Below are 15,538 nucleotides of genomic sequence, written 5' to 3'. Positions count from 1 at the left end.
ACTTAACCAACTACTAACCCCAACTGCAACTTCTTTGTTGAACAAATTACCATGGCCTGAGATATATGATATGTGGTCATTCCTCTGGCTATCGCTTTCTTTTTCAACCCTATTAGAAAAGAGGATCAGAACCAGCTTGTTTTGACTTGGAAAGGACAAGAATCTCCACTTATGGTTTTGCCCCAAGGCCATGTTAATTCTTCTGCCCCCTGTCATTAAATAGTCTGAATTATCTGGACATGCTATAGAATATTACTTTGGTCTACTGCGTCAATGATATCATGCTAATCAGGTTGCCTAAGTCTTACTTTGGTAAAAGGCATACACTTCAGAGGGTGGGAGATAAGCCCTATAAAGATTCAGAGACCCACCATATCAGTAACATATTTAGGGGCTCCTACTCTGAGACATGCCAGGATATCCGTTCAAAAGTGAAGAACAAATTATTGCATCATATACCTCCCACCTCAAAGAAGAAAGCATAACATACAACTCTTGGTAAGCTTCTTCTGGTTCTGGAGGCAGCGTATTCCATATCTGGGAGTACTGCTCTAGTTCATACAGTAGATTACATGGAAGGCTGCCAGCTCTGACTGGTGCCCAGAGCAGGTACAGGCTTAGGCCATATGACCAAGTAGGCCCTACAGTATTGGAGATATCAGTGGTGGGAAAAGATGCTTGTGGAGTTTACGGCAAACCCAGTAGGAGAATTACAATACAGACCCTTAGGTTTCTGGAACAAAGCAATGCTATCTGCAGTGAAAATTATATATAGCTTGTGGGGTCTAATAGAGACTTTATTCTTGACCATGACAGTACATCAAGTGACCATATGGACTGAATTCAGTCAGACTCCTAAGGCTGAGAAGACCTAATAACAGTCCATAGTAAAATGAAATTGGTACATCCAGGAATGAGCATGAATAGGACCAGAGGGCACAAGCAAACTGCAGAGAAAGGGAATCCAGAGCCCCAGGTCATTTAGCATGGTTGCACCAGTGCCCTCCCCTTAGCTCACTTAAAAAAAAAAACAAAAACGATTTTATTTATTTATTTGAGAGAGAGAGAGAGAAAGAGAAAGGGAGCACACAGTTGGCGGGGGGTGGGGGTGGGGGGTGGGAGAGGGGCAGAGGGAGAGAGGGAGGAGCAGAGGGATGCCGAATGCAGATGCTTAAACTCCTGAGCTACCCAGGCACCTCTCCCTTAGCTCACTTCTATAACTATATAGACTATGACTCTATGACTATGACCAGCTGATAGAAGAAGAAAAGGTCTGAGCTTGGTTTGTGCATAGCTTGACTTGGTATGTTTAAATTGAAATTCATGGTGATTGCACTACGTCCTCCTCAGGGTGGCCTTGAGAGAAATGGTGATGGAAAATTCTCCCAATGAATAGGGCTTCTAGTGGTGCACCTTTGTGTAGAAGAAGTGACCTCAAGGTTAGAATATATTCAGACTCTAGATCAGTGGTGAATGGGTTATTAAGGGGCCTGGAAGGAGAAAGATGGGAAGGTCAGAAACAAGGATGTCTGGGGTAGAGTCATGTGGATAGACATATGGGATTAAGAAACAAGGTAGGAGATCTTTGTTTTTCATGATAAAGCTCACAGAGAGCATCCAGTGTGGAAGAGGCACTAACCAACCAAGTAGACAAAGAACTTGGCCAGATGACATCAGCCAGCCTCTGTCATCAACTCCCCCAGTGCTGGTCCAAGGGGGCATGAATAAAGTAGCCATGGTGGCCAGAATGGAGGCTGTGCATGGGCCCAACAGCATAGACATTCATGCTTCTCATCCCCAGGACTCTGGCTTTATGGTTGAGAGATCCTACTCCTAAAGGGGACCGTGAACACTTCTGTCAGGTCCCATTGAACTAGAAGCTATGGCTGCTACCTGCACACTTCAAGCTCCTTGTGCCAAGGGATCAGCAGGTAAGAAGAGGAGTCACCATCTTGGCAGGGGCAACTGGTCCTAATCATGAGGAAGAGGTAGGGCTGCTGTTACACAATGAGAGCAGGGAGGAATATGGCATTCAGGTGATCTACTGGGTACCTCTCTGAACTTCCTTATCCAACTTTGATGGTAACTGGACAAGTTCAGCCACCCTGGCCTGAGACAGGCATGATGACCATTCACTTGTGAGGGTCTGTGTCATGCCACCAGGAAAACCAGTGAAACTAACCAATGTGCTAGCTAAGGGGGAGGGGAATCCAGAACCAGTTGTAGAGGTGGGAAATTCAGTTATAGCCCTGAGACCAGCTGCAGTGATAGGGGCAATAGTTTATCTCACTAAATTCCTCTCCTAAGTTTCCAGAGAAAGTCAGAGTTGCTCCCAGAATCATGTGAAGAAATGGATCTGAGTTGAGCAAGGGGTGGAGTGTGCTGGATACCAGGACACACTTCCCAGATCTTCCCTTAGGGCTGAAGGACAAATTCCTCTTCCTGCTGGGAATGCTGCTAGAAGATGACTCTCAGCTTTTAGCCCCTTTGTGATTGACTTAGCTAAAGAAACTTCCTTGCCCAAGGGACAGCTTATATCCAGTGACTGATCCATAAGGGGGTATGAAGTTTCAGTCCCATCCCCTCAATTCCGTTAAGCCCCAAAGAGCTATCTCCTAGATCCATGGCTCCATGGGGGATGGCTGAGGACTTTGTTGGTATACTGCAGCTCAGCTTCTGTCTCTGCTCAGTCTTGCATCTTTTCTTTCCCTTCAACAGGTGTTAATCCAAAGTATATGCCTTAATTATAGCACACACATCCTGTGTGCTAATCTCCACCTCAGAGCCTGCTTCCTGGGGAAACACCTTCAAAACCATCAAGGTATCAAGACATGTTGCTGATGACCAACTGATCTCTTTGAGGGAAGCAGTGAATAGATTGGTGTTCAGATGTGCTATCTTCAACTCACTGGGAATTCCTTCCTTGAAGCACAGAGATGGAAATTTGCCAAAATTGATGCCAATTTACTTTCCCACTTTACATCACAACTCACAAAATAAGTGTTGAAAATTGTCTTTACATAGAACATGGATTCTTCAGTGATAAACCATCATCAGATGGACTATATCTCAGTGAAAAGAGTCTTGTAGATAATGGTGATGGCTGCACAACATTGTAAATGTATTTAATGCCACTGAATTGTTTGCCTAAAAATGGTTAAAAGTGGCAATATTTATGTATATATTTTTACCACAGTTAAAAAAGATCAATAATGCAACGTACCCAAAACCACTGACTTGTGTAAGTGGGTGAATTGTATGGTATATAAATTATATCTCAATAAAGCTGTTAAAAAAAGAGGCTCGGGGGAGTACTTCTCTTTCATATATGTGCCCTCTTGCTGCACTGAATTTTGTCCATATAGGAAGTGAAATATCTACACAGACATGATACCAGCTTTTTCCTACAGATATACTACTGATATTATGCAACATCTACCAATGTTCTTTCATAGAGAAATCTTGCTGATAGTTCTGCTTCTTTCCCAACATAATCATTACCTTAGTAGCTGGTTTTACAAACTTCCTGGCAACAGTGCGGCATATTCCTATTTTCTGTGAAGAGTGCATCCTTTATGATGCCTCTGTAGTTTTGGTTTCTCCGTCACTTTTAGCAACAAAATTCATCAATTTTGTGTTGGGAAGCACTTACAATGTTTGTAGCTATTCTGGAAAAACTTTATTGTTCTATCAAAGAAGTCATTGTACTTTGTGGGAAAATACCACTGAAGTTTTCATGGTTTCCTGCTGTTATTGGAAATCATTTTTATAATGGATGTCACCCTGGAGGGCTAGGGGCAAATGCATCACCAGTCCACTACAATCCAGTTTTCACATTTTTCTGGTCATAGTTCCTATTCTTACAGGCTTACATTTTTGTTAGCTTATTATCACAGTCATATTCTCACTTCTCCCAGCACATATTGCTTTACCCCACTTCATTTTTCCTTGAACCTGTTCTTTATATCTAAGATGTTATCTTGAGTTACGGTATTTACAAAACTATTTTCATAAGTACCACTTTTGAGTCATTGATCTGTTTTTGTCAATTAGAGATAATCATAATATTAAAGACTGAACATACAAATTCAATAAGCAAGAACAATGACATATGTTAGCTGAGACAAAATATACTTACACTGTAACTGAACGTTGGCTAAATTGAGCTGATGTGATGCTGGGATAACCCAGGGGTTCAAGAATCTCATTTTGAGCAAACACACCTGTTTTTTTCTCTTTCCTTCTCTCTCTCTCTTTTTTTTTCCTTGTTGTTCTAGGTGGTTTCCTCATCTACCTTCTTCACCTTCTTACTCTTCTTTCTTTTCCCCATTCCTCTGTTGTTGTTGTTGTTGTTTTGAGAGTTATGGTATTAAAATGGAAAGAGATCTTGTGATCATTAAGTCCAATGACTTCCTTTTACAAGTAAGAAAAATTGAAGTCCAGAGAGGTTCAATGAACTAATCCAAGTCAGAAGGATCAGACCTGGTCTCCTGGCTCCCTTCACTCATGGCCAGTGTGAAAGTTTCCATTTTGCCGGGAAGCCTTCTCCTTCAGCTCTTCTTCCTGATCTTTTCTTGGCACTGACAGTGGTTGGACCCATAGTGATTAAGGATGTTCATTATCAGAGCTAAGAAAGTAGCGTGTTAAGTGAGTCAAAACTTCCCTCCTCCGTTTCCTCTCATCCCTGCCGCTATAGAATATTCACTCACAATCTCTGTGCATTCTCCCTCTGAACGTATGTTGAATTTTTACACTATGCTGGTACCATTGCCCTAATTCATGCTGTCATCATCTTTCTCTTATACTACTTCTACAACCTCTCTTCTAGTTGCTCTGCTTTTAAGAACTACTTCCACCCCTCAAGCCCTAAAATCCAAGTATCCATCCATCCAAGTATCCATCCATCCATCCATCCATTTCGCTGTAGCCAGAATGGCCTCACAATGTCACTCTCATCTCTTTTGATGATTCTTAAATCCCTACAAGATAAAGTCCAGCCTTTGAACAAGGCATCTGACTACCAAGTCTGTTTGTGGTCTGGTCCCTGCTCTCCTGTCTCTTCTTATCTTTATCACTCTGTGTATTAGTCAGGCTAAGTTATGATATACTAAAAAAAAAAAGGCTCCAAAATCTTAGTGGCTTAATACAACAAAAGTTTATTTCTTATTTATACAAAGTGTGCTGCAAGTCTGGATGTCTCTCCAAAGGGCCTGTTTTCTGTGCACTGATTCAGAGATCCAGCTGCCATGACAATGTGGCATTTCCATTTTACTAGGTTTCCTCCACAGTTGCCATGGAGGAGAAAGAGAGAGCTGGAAGGTGAGCATGAGTTCTGTGCTTGACCAGTTTATCACTTAATTGCAAGGGGGCTGAGAAACGTGGGGACTACTATCTCTACTATGTTCCCTCCTTGCAACTAGAGATCTGGAAATACCTAACTACTTATTTCCTGAGTACAAACTCTTTTAAAGCCTCCTTGTCTTTCCACCAAGGCATTCCACCCTGCCTAGAATATCCTTCTTGCTGACCTCACAAACGCAAACTCAAGTCTCTGTTTCTTCTAAGCCATAGCTGACTTTCTCAGGCTAACTTGGTGCTTATTCTCCAGTGTTCCCACAGCATCTTGTAATTACCTCCACCTTAGCTCTTTTTATATTGTTATAGACATTTGCCTGGCTGTTCCCCTCTAAATAGAAATTTCTTTGTGGATAGAGAAAGTGTATTTTCATCTTTAAGTCTTCAGTTTTAATACAGTGGAATGTAGAGCCTTTTCTTATCTGTCATTGAACAAATAGTTGAAAGAGGGGCGCCTGGGTGGCTCAGTTGGTTGGGCGACTGCCTTCGGCTCAGGTCATGATCCTGGAGTCCCTGGATCGAGTCCCGCGTCGGGCTCCCTGCTCGGCAGGGAGTCTGCTTCTCCCTCTGACCCTCCCCCCTCTCATGTGCTCTGTCTCATTCTCTCTCTCTCAAATAAATAAATAAAATCTTAAAAAAAAAATAGTTGAAAGAGATGACTAAAAAAGTGTAGTTTGTTTTGTTATATCACACCCCTGCCACTACCACCTTAACCCAAGAAGCCATCTTCTCTTGCCTGGAAAACCACAAGACCCTTTCTGATATTCCTCTTTCATTCTTGCCCATATCCAGCTCACCCTCCACTCAGCAACCACATCATTATGAAACATGAATCTGAGTGGGCCTTCCTATTTCCTTAGAATAAAATCCAAACATTTGAATTCCTTCCCATGACCCCCTGCCTGCCAATCTGGCTTGAGCTCACTCTCTATCCTGTGGCTCCCACAGTGGCCTCCTCTTAGTTTCCTGAACCCACTAAGATTTTTCTTTCCCTAGGGCTTTCTCAGGGCTGGTTCCTATGCCTGGAATGCTCCTACTTCCTCTTCTTTCTTGGTTAGTTCTTTCTCAGTCTTCAGCTTAAATGTCACTTCGCTAGTAGTTATGATTGTTTTGTTTTGATTGCAAATGAGAAAATCCCACTCAAACTACCCTAAATAAAAAAGGGAATCTATTTGTTCTTGTATCTAACAAGTCCAGAAATAGTGCTTGCCTTCAAGAAAAGCTTGATGTGTGTCACTGAGGATCCTATTTCTCTTACTTACTGTATAGCTGTAGCTCTTTCCTCATGGTCACAAAATGGCTGTCATTGTTCTAGATTCACATCCTCACAGCATCATCTCCAGGAGAAGAGAAAGGACCTCTTCTGGTAATTCCTATTCAAGTACAGGGGTTTTCTCTCTTATTGGCCTAAGTTGTATCACATTCCTGTGTCTAAACCAGTCACCTTGGGAGGGACATGAAGACAGTGGGGAGGAATTGGACTTGCTTATACCAACAGGACCCTTCTCTGGCATTGAGGATGGGACCCCACATAACCTAACAACATGTCTGCATATGAAGGAGAGTTTACATTTTTAAAGGATAAAGAGTACTTTGGGTGGGAAAAGTGGAAAATAAATGAATGGAATTCAACCAAAAAAAATTCATTATTCTTTCTCAGAGGAGTCTTCATTGTTCACCCCCATCAAAGGAAGTCCCTTCTGTTATCTTTTTTTTTTTTTTTTTTAAGAGAGGAAGGGAGAGGAAGGGCAGGGCAGGGGAAGGGAGAGAGAGAATCTTAAGCAGGCTCTATGCCCAGGGCAGAGCCCGATGCAGGGCTCACTCTCACAATCCTGAGATCATGACCTGAGCTAAAATCAAGAGTCAGATGCTTTAACCGACTGCACCACCCAAGTGCACCCATCTGTTATCTTCTGTTACTGAATCCTACTCACTTCCCTCAAAGCACCTGCTACCATTTGTACTGTTTGTTTACCTGTTTGTAGTCTGAATCTCCCACCAGGCTCTAACTTCATAAGAGCAGACACCATGCATGATTTATTCCCTAGTACTGAAACATACTAGAAAATTCAATAAATTCTTAAAGAAAAATGAGCAATTTTCTTCCTTTTCAATTTAGCCCTGGTTTTTACCAAGGGATGAAGGAGAGGAGGAGGGGTTGGAAGGATAAGGGTGAATGTGAGTACTCTTGAGTGTTAATTTAGCTTTTCTTTGTCTAGAAGCTTAGTCCTCTTTCCCTCCCAATAATCCCTCAAAGTCCCCATCCCCAGATCTTTTCTTATTAACCCATCTGCTCCTGGCTCTCTGGTAATTTGATGTTCCTTTGGGTTTTTCTTTTTAAACCTAGCTTGAATTAGAGTCTCAAAAGGAATCTTAATTTTTAAAAGAGACTTAGTTAAATTATGTTTATTCAGAGAAGACAGGAACCAAGTCTTTCTCTTTGTGTTTCCTCAGCTCCTACAAATGTAGCAGGTGTGCTTTACTGAGTGAAAATTCAATCTCCCTCATGGAAATTGACACTGAAGTCGATGCCAGATAGTAGCAAGAGAGAGAAGAGGTAGCAGTGAGCCAGGAAAAAGAAAAAACTGCCAGGAAAGAATAAAGGTTGGTAAACAGTGAAGTGTGAAGTCTTTGGGTTAAAGGGACATGGCTCAAGAGAAGGAAAGTTAGAATAAATTTGGGAAAAGGAGGCAAAACGTACAAAATAAAAGTAGAGCTGGAGGGATCTTCTTTCCTTCTTACATGTACCCATTTATTCATCAAGTATTGAGCATCTAGTATGTGTCAGACACTCTTCTAGGAGTCAAGGATACAGGGGTGACCAAAACATACCAGTTCTTGCCATCATGGAGCTCATATTGTAGTGAGGGAAGATAAGGAGATGGAGATGATGGGCTGTTGGATACAGATGTCAGATTGAAAATGCATCTGCTTTTACTCCCTCCTGAGACCCCACAGAATGAAATAAAGGCACTTTTTAAGGCATAGATACTCATGGATAAGACAAAGGGACAAGGAGGTGACAGGACTGAGGGGGAAAGCTGGAAGGCAGACTTGAGAAGTTTACATCCTCAGTGGGTAGAGGAGAAAGCTGAGAACCAACCCAGTTTACATACATCACCTCCCAATGTGCAGGAAGTGGTATGCCGGGTGAATCTGGAATAGTGTGTGTGTGTGTGTGTGTGTAGGGAACAGAAGATAAAATAAAGATCACCAGTTTGGAGTCAGCTCTCCAGACCCTCTTGTCTTTTCCACAGAGAAGAGCCAAACCTCTCTGGCAGGATGATGAAACCATATTCTCTGGAGAAGACTTCCTGCCCTGTTGAGGATGGCGGACTGGACACAAATCAGAGGATTAAGTGAGTATATGTATACTGGATGCTGAGGCCCTCTTTCTCCAAGAATGATGGCAGCCAGGCCTATACCCACCATCAGGAGTTTGGAGAAATGCTCTCTGGAGAGCCTGACCATTTCAAGAGAGTAATACCTAAAGACACTGATATTAGAGTTTTCCAACCAAATAGTGCAACCTGATCACACCATAGAGTGAAACTCTGTAGTTAGCAAACCCCACCTGTCTATTCAGAGCTATCAATCAGCATTTTGTTCCCTTTTCCTCAGAGGAGCAGATGGCCAAGGATTACTAGACATCTGAGGACAGGTTCTCATAAGAAAGACCAAATGAAAACCAAATGCATGGGAAAAAGCAACCTGGAGGAAACAGACTATGTAGGTAGAAGAAAACTTGTAAGAGAGAGGGAGAGGAAGGGAGAAAACTCATTAAATGCTTAAAGAGATAAAAGATATTGCAACTTGGGAATAAGAACAGGATGCTACTTAAAAAAAAAAGTAATATTCAGAGGACAAAAAGGAGCAGCTGGAAATTAAACATATGATGGCAAGAATGAAAAATGCAGTAGAATAATTGGAAAGTTGAAGAAACCTCTCAAAAAAGTAGAATAAAAAAAAAGGGGTGGGTAAGTAGGGGAGAAAGGATGAGAAAATTAGAAGAGTAGCCCAGGAGGTCCAAATAATGGGGATTTGAGAAAGAGAAGAGAGACGACAAAGAGGGGGAGGACTGGCAAAGAAAGAATTCAATACAAACTCCTAGACTTGAAAAAATGTGAGTTTCTGGATTGAAAAGGCCACCAAGTGCCCATCACAATTGCACAAGGGGTGGAAATAGTTCCACACTCACAGCATCATGAAGTTTCAGGACACTAAGCTGAAGAAAGGGCTTAAAACCCAGACAGCAATAACATGTCACTTACAAAGGATCATTAATTAGAATGGTTTCTATTGAGAAACTTTGGGAGCTGGAAGACAATGGAGCAATGTCTTCCAAATTCTGAAGGAAAATGATTTCAGACCTAAAATTCTACTTCCGGCCAAATTATCAATGAGCTGTGAGGGCAGAAGCAAAAGCATTTTCAGATGTGCAAGGTCTCAAAAAATTTTTTTAAATAAATAAAAAAAGGAATGTGTCTTCCATGCAGCCTTGCCTGGGAAGCTTTTGGGGCATATGCTCCACCAAAACGCCAGAATAAACCAAGAAAAAACAAAGATGTCAGAGTTGGGAAACAGAGGGTGCCTAGGATGATGGTGAAGAGAAATTCTAGAAGTCAGCAATGTCCCACACATACAGGGAAACCATTTTATTATTATTTTTTGAAGAGTTTATTTATTTATTGAGAGAGAGAGAGAGAATGAGCAAGGGGGATGGGCAAAGGGAGAGGGAGAGGCAGACTCCCCGCCGAGCAGGGACCCAAGCCCCAGGGCCCTGGAATTATGACCTGAGCTAAAGGCAGACGCTTAACTGACTGAGCCACCCAGGCACCCCAGGGAAACCATTTTAGTTTGGACCATGTCAGAAGGTAAAGGGAGGATAGTGCTCCAAGAAATTAAAATGATGGGATACGTAATGTATTTGAATGCCTGTTGAGAACATTTAGGTCACTGGTGAAGTTTGGCTTTTTTTAGTGATAAGGACACAGAACTAAGGAAATAGTAAAATAGGAAACTATAAAATTAGTAACTCCAGGCAAACAGAAATAATTGTAAAGAAAAAGTAATAATATAATATTACATGATTCATTACATTTGCATAGTCATGGTTAAGTAACGCTGACTGTTGACCGATCCGTAAGTTCTGTATATTAAGAAGGCAGAGGGGTGGAAAGTGTGTGCTCCTGTGTGAGAGCAGAGGGAAGAGGGAGTCAAAATCCTCACCTTCCATAGTGGAAAATCAAGAGATAATGCCTAGAAGTGTTTGGTTCTGTTTTGTTTTGTTATGGATTTGGAAGCAATAACCAAAAAAAAAAAAAAAAAAATCAGTTACAGTTGTTGAAAGTGGTTGGCTTGAGTAGGGGGTATGGAAGAGGTAGGAAATGGCTGCTTTTCATAATAGATTTAGTTGGTTATTTAACTTTGTACACGATTAACTCTGAAGAAGAATAAGACCAAAAGAGGGGAAAAGGAAAATACTAGAAAGAAACATAGCAAAATACTAGTTTTTATCTCTGAGCTTATGGTAATGAATTATTTTTATTTTCTTATTTATATTTTTTCATATTTTCTCCAGCTTCCAAAACAAACATGGCCTAGTTTTTAAATCATAAAACACATATTTTAGGTTAAGGAGAGGGAGAAAGAGCTATAGTGAAAAGCAGCTTTGACAGGAGGATTTGGGAAAGCTTCACTGATCATGACATTTGGCTATATCTTTGAGGGAGGAAGAGCATTCCAGAAAGTTATGCAAAGGTCCTGGGGTGGGAATGTGCTTGAACCATGCCTGGTGCCTGTGAGGAAGAGCACAGAGGCTGGGTGTGTGCTAAATGTGGTGGTGAGAAGGTGAGGTCAGAGGGAGAGCTTGGGGCCAGCCCCTGTGGAATCTTACGGGGCATGTTAATGACTTTAGATTTTATCCTGACTGCTAAGGGAAAATGGCTGAGTTTTGAGGAGAAAAGTGACATGATTTGATTTGCATTTTAACAGGAGGATCACTGTGGCTGCTGTTGTGTGTGTGGGGGGAGGGGTTGTGCGGGGAGGGAAGAAGGGAGGTGGCAAGAGTGGAAATGGGAAGACCATTTAGGAGGCTCTTGCTATATGTAGTTCAGATGAGAGATTCTTTAGGGTTAAACACTAATGTTCAAAGAGTTTTTACTTTCTTTTAGCAGCAGAAACCTTTTTTCAAAGGAAATCTTACAGTGACCCCTCGTCTATAAAACATTAAAGTGAAGCATAAAAGTGAAGGGGCTTTAATTGAAGTAGGGAGGTGAGGGGTCCAGAGTCACCCCCCCCATCCTCTCCTCCCAGCCTCCTTGTCCTGGTGATCCCTGGGAGGTGTGCCTTTGAACCCAGGGTTCTGTAAACTCTGATTCCACCTAGCTCCCTCCTTTCATTGAGGAGGTCCAGTTCAAGGAGGAGTTAGACGAGCAGTGGGTTTGGGTAGGAGCACTTCCCAGGAGGGGTTCATGCTGTGGCAAAAGCTGGGGAGGTAGGAAAAAAGAATCACGCTCCATGCCCCTGTGAGGCAGAGCAATAACCAAGCATCTTCACTCCAGCTCAGGGCACTTCCCACTGCACATACTGCTTCTGGCGGCTTTTGGGCCAACTGCGTATGTCAGGCTTTTACCAGGTTTAGTGCCCCCTTCCCCCATCCCTTCCCAAGGGGACATGCTTTGACCCAACTAGAATCCATAAGGGAAGCTGGGGCAGGGCGGGGTGGGGCGAGAACCAGTGAGGACAATCGGCGAAGTCTCTGCTGTAGGGAAGATCTAGGCTCTTTCCAACTTTCCCCACCCCATGGTGTGTTAGTAAATTTGACAACTGCTCTCTGGAAGAAGGAAGGAAGGAAGGAAAGAAGGAAGGAAGGAAGGAAGAAAGAAAGGAAGGAAGGAAGAAAGGGAAGGAAGGGGGTAAGGATGGAAGGAAAGGGGGAAGGAAAGGAGGGAGGAAGGGGGAAGGAAGGAAGGAAAGGGGGGAGGAAGGATGGAAGGAAGTAAGGGGGAAGGAAGGAGGGAGGGAAGGAAGGAGGGACTGAAGGGGGAAGGGGGGAAGGAAGAGGGAAAGGTAGGGAGGAAGGAGTCAGGCACCTGATTTGTAGCACCTGCAGATTTCCATAGTGTAAATAGTTTCATCTGACAGATTTAATGGCAGCAACATGAAGACACTGAATGGGAGTTTGGGAAGTTGCCCAACTATATAGTATTCCGACCATAGAGATACAATAGATGAAATAACCTCATGATCTTAGATAATAGTAAAATCTAGTAACATAATTAAAAAGTGATGAATTTTGAGTATTTAGTTCCTTTACTTTTAATTTAACTTCTCGTGGCTATGTTTAGCAACTGGCTGGCACAATTTCTGAAAAGTTAACGGTCATCTCTTACCAGCCAATTGGAAGCAGCACCCCACTGCCCCGCCCCTCAAACAATCCCTCTGAACTTCAAATCAAGAATTTCAGTCTGCAGGTAAATTGTGGTACATCTATACAGAGGAACACCACACAGTAATAAACAGGAATGAACTACCGATGCACCAAAACCTCAAATGACACAGGCATTATGCCACATCAAAAGAGCCTGTATTAAAAGGTTACATAATGTATGACTTCACTTTTCTGATAGGCTTGAAAGACAAAACTATGGTGATGGAGAACAGATCGGTGGTTGTTGGGGGTTAGGGATGGCAAGAGGGAGTGACGAGAAAGAGGCAGCATGAAACAGGTTTTTGGGGTAATGGACTATTTTATGTCCTGATTCTGGTGAGGATTACATGAATTTATACATGTGTTCAAATTCATACAACTGTAGACAAAAACAGTTTTACAGTATAATAATTTTTAAAGTAGAACAAAATCAGCATATTGTTAAAAATAACAACAAACAGAATTTTAGTCTGAATTGGGCAAGCCATTCCACCGTTTTGGGCCTCCTTGGAATCTGCCATGAAAAGAGAGGTGTAGATAGTCAGGAGCTGCAGAATTAAATGCCTATGAGGGTTGCAGTGGGTAATGCAGATGGAATACAATAGGGAGTGGTGAGGACTTTGGAGAACTAGTGAGTTTCCACCTGTCTACATGGAGTAGCTACAGCTTCTGCCTCTGCTGATGGCTACCATGCTGGATCGTGGGCCTAGTTGGTCTCATCTTCTGAATTTTATGATAAATGAGGATTCTAGATTTTTTTTAAAGTAGGCTCCATGCCCATTGTGGAGTCCAACACAGGGCTTCAATTCATGACCTTGAGATCAAGACCAGAGCTGAGATCAAGAGTCAGACACTCAACCCACTGAGACACCCAGGCACCCCAGGACTCTGGATTTCTTCAAGGTGAAATTTTCTAATTTGTAAGTACTACCGGAACCCAACAAAACATGTATATGAATCATAATCAGCCTAGGGGCTACCAGTTTGCAGCTGCTGGACAGGATGCTTTGTACCATTTTTTAAAACTCTTTGGGGGGCATCTGGGTGGCTCAGTTGTTAAGCATCTGCCTTCGGCTCAGTTCATGATCCTAGGGTCCTGGGATCGAGCCCCATATTGGGCTTCCTGCTCAGGGGGAAGCCTGCTTCTCTCTCTCCCACTCCCCCTGCTTGTGTTCCCTCTCTCACTGCGTGTCTCTCTGTCAAATAAATAAATAAATAAATAAAATCTTTAAAAACAAAACAAAACAAAAAAACTCTCTGGGCCAGGATTGTAGGCCCCGATAAGCAGTTTCCTCATCAGAGAGTGCATCAGAGATTTGGAAGTAACTCTGAAGGTTCTTGCATCACTGAAAGTAAAATTAAACCCTGTTTTACCCCACGATTTAAAAGTTGTGCAATTAAAGTACTAAGTGTTGTTGTGGTTGTCAGAGTCCACTAATGTGGAAGAGGACCCAGTGCTGAAGTGGGCTCCGTGGCTCTGCTCCTTTTCCTGGCTGCCCTGCAGGAACACTTGGAAATGTATCATTTGGTCTGTTACAGATCATAGCCTCTCATAAATGGGCCTGACTTCTCTGCACACATTACTGATTTTGTGATGATGAGTGAGAATTGAGGCCATCTTTCATCCCCATTGCCAGACCATGATTGATGATCTTGCACACTTAGATTTGCACTTGGCACATAACAGGGGAAGGCCCATTATAAAGGGCTGAAAAATGGCATCAGAGAAGGAAACAACATGCATCTGGAGCACAAAGCTGGGGAATTGAGCATAAATGCTAGTAGGACAGATGAGCCATGAGTTGGAGGGCCTGGTCTCCGGCTGGAAGGATGGCTCCTCTCCCCTGTCCAGTATAATTACATTACACACCAACATGGTACACCATGGGAATAACCTTGTTTCAGTCTGTGGGGGTGGGCCTGGGGTTGAGAGGGGACTAGAAAGGGGCTTGCCTGAAGGTGCTTTAGTACTCAGGGTTGCATCCCCAGGACGCCCAGATCCAAGCTGAAAGAAAGCAATAGGAAGAAATCTGTGGATTCAGGAGTCTCACTCCTCGGGCCTCAGAACCCTTGAAGGGAAGTGGGACCTTTGCTTGCCAATGTGGCAGCCAGAGCTTTTGCTCAACATGGTTTCCCTTTCCCTTTTCATCTAATAACCAAAACTTGTTTTTTAGAGGGAACCTATTCCACGTAGCTTGGCAAGAAAAGTGACCTTTCTCTCCCTTCCAGAGGAGAGAGGCCTCTCTAAGCAGAGCACCCACAATTCTCCTAGCTTCAGTGATGAGTTCAGGGACAGACTTGTGACACTGGCTGGTATAATCTGAGTTCTTCCTGGGACTTGTGCTGGAACTAAAGAGAAAGAGGTACTTTGTCAGCATTAGCTTTGAGGATGATATAACCTAGAGCATCTGGCCCCATGTAGAAGAGTCTATGAAAGGAAAATTGAACTGATAAGTGCTATTGATTGAGCTCCTGGAGACAGTCCTACCTGAAGTCCATCTCTGAACTTTGTTGTTACAGGTGCTAATTTCCTCCTTCTTCCCTTCCTTCACCCTTCTTTTTCTTTTATCTTGGTTTGTTACGATTTCTGTCATTTGCAACCAGAAAGTTCTGATTAATATTTCACCCTATATAATGCTAAACAGGCTGATGTCACATATTGCATATATTAATATTAAATTTAAAATTATGTGAATATAAGATTTATTCATTCAACTCATGTGCCAAAACTATGCTAGATACTAGCAATCA

At 42.6% G+C, this 15,538-nt stretch overlaps 1 long non-coding RNA gene across 1 annotated transcript in view; it reads left to right on the top strand.

The window, feature by feature from the left end:
- LOC145720569 (uncharacterized) overlaps positions 1 to 15,538 on the top strand; it is a 181,581-nt gene that overhangs the window by 151,410 nt on the left and 14,633 nt on the right. Inside the window, exons 3-6 of the long non-coding RNA XR_014143636.1 lie at positions 1,802 to 1,931; positions 2,719 to 2,821; positions 7,810 to 7,959; positions 8,613 to 8,714. This is a non-coding gene — a long non-coding RNA (uncharacterized LOC145720569). The remainder of the gene's footprint in view (positions 1 to 1,801; positions 1,932 to 2,718; positions 2,822 to 7,809; positions 7,960 to 8,612; positions 8,715 to 15,538) is intronic.

Source organism: Leptonychotes weddellii, chromosome 3, assembly GCF_054177405.1.
Source record: "Leptonychotes weddellii isolate Sample4059 chromosome 3, ASM5417740v2, whole genome shotgun sequence".
Lineage (NCBI taxonomy): Eukaryota > Metazoa > Chordata > Mammalia > Carnivora > Phocidae > Leptonychotes > Leptonychotes weddellii.
The sequence above is the reverse complement of the archived record's forward strand: the minus strand, read 5'-3'. Positions and strand labels throughout refer to the sequence as shown.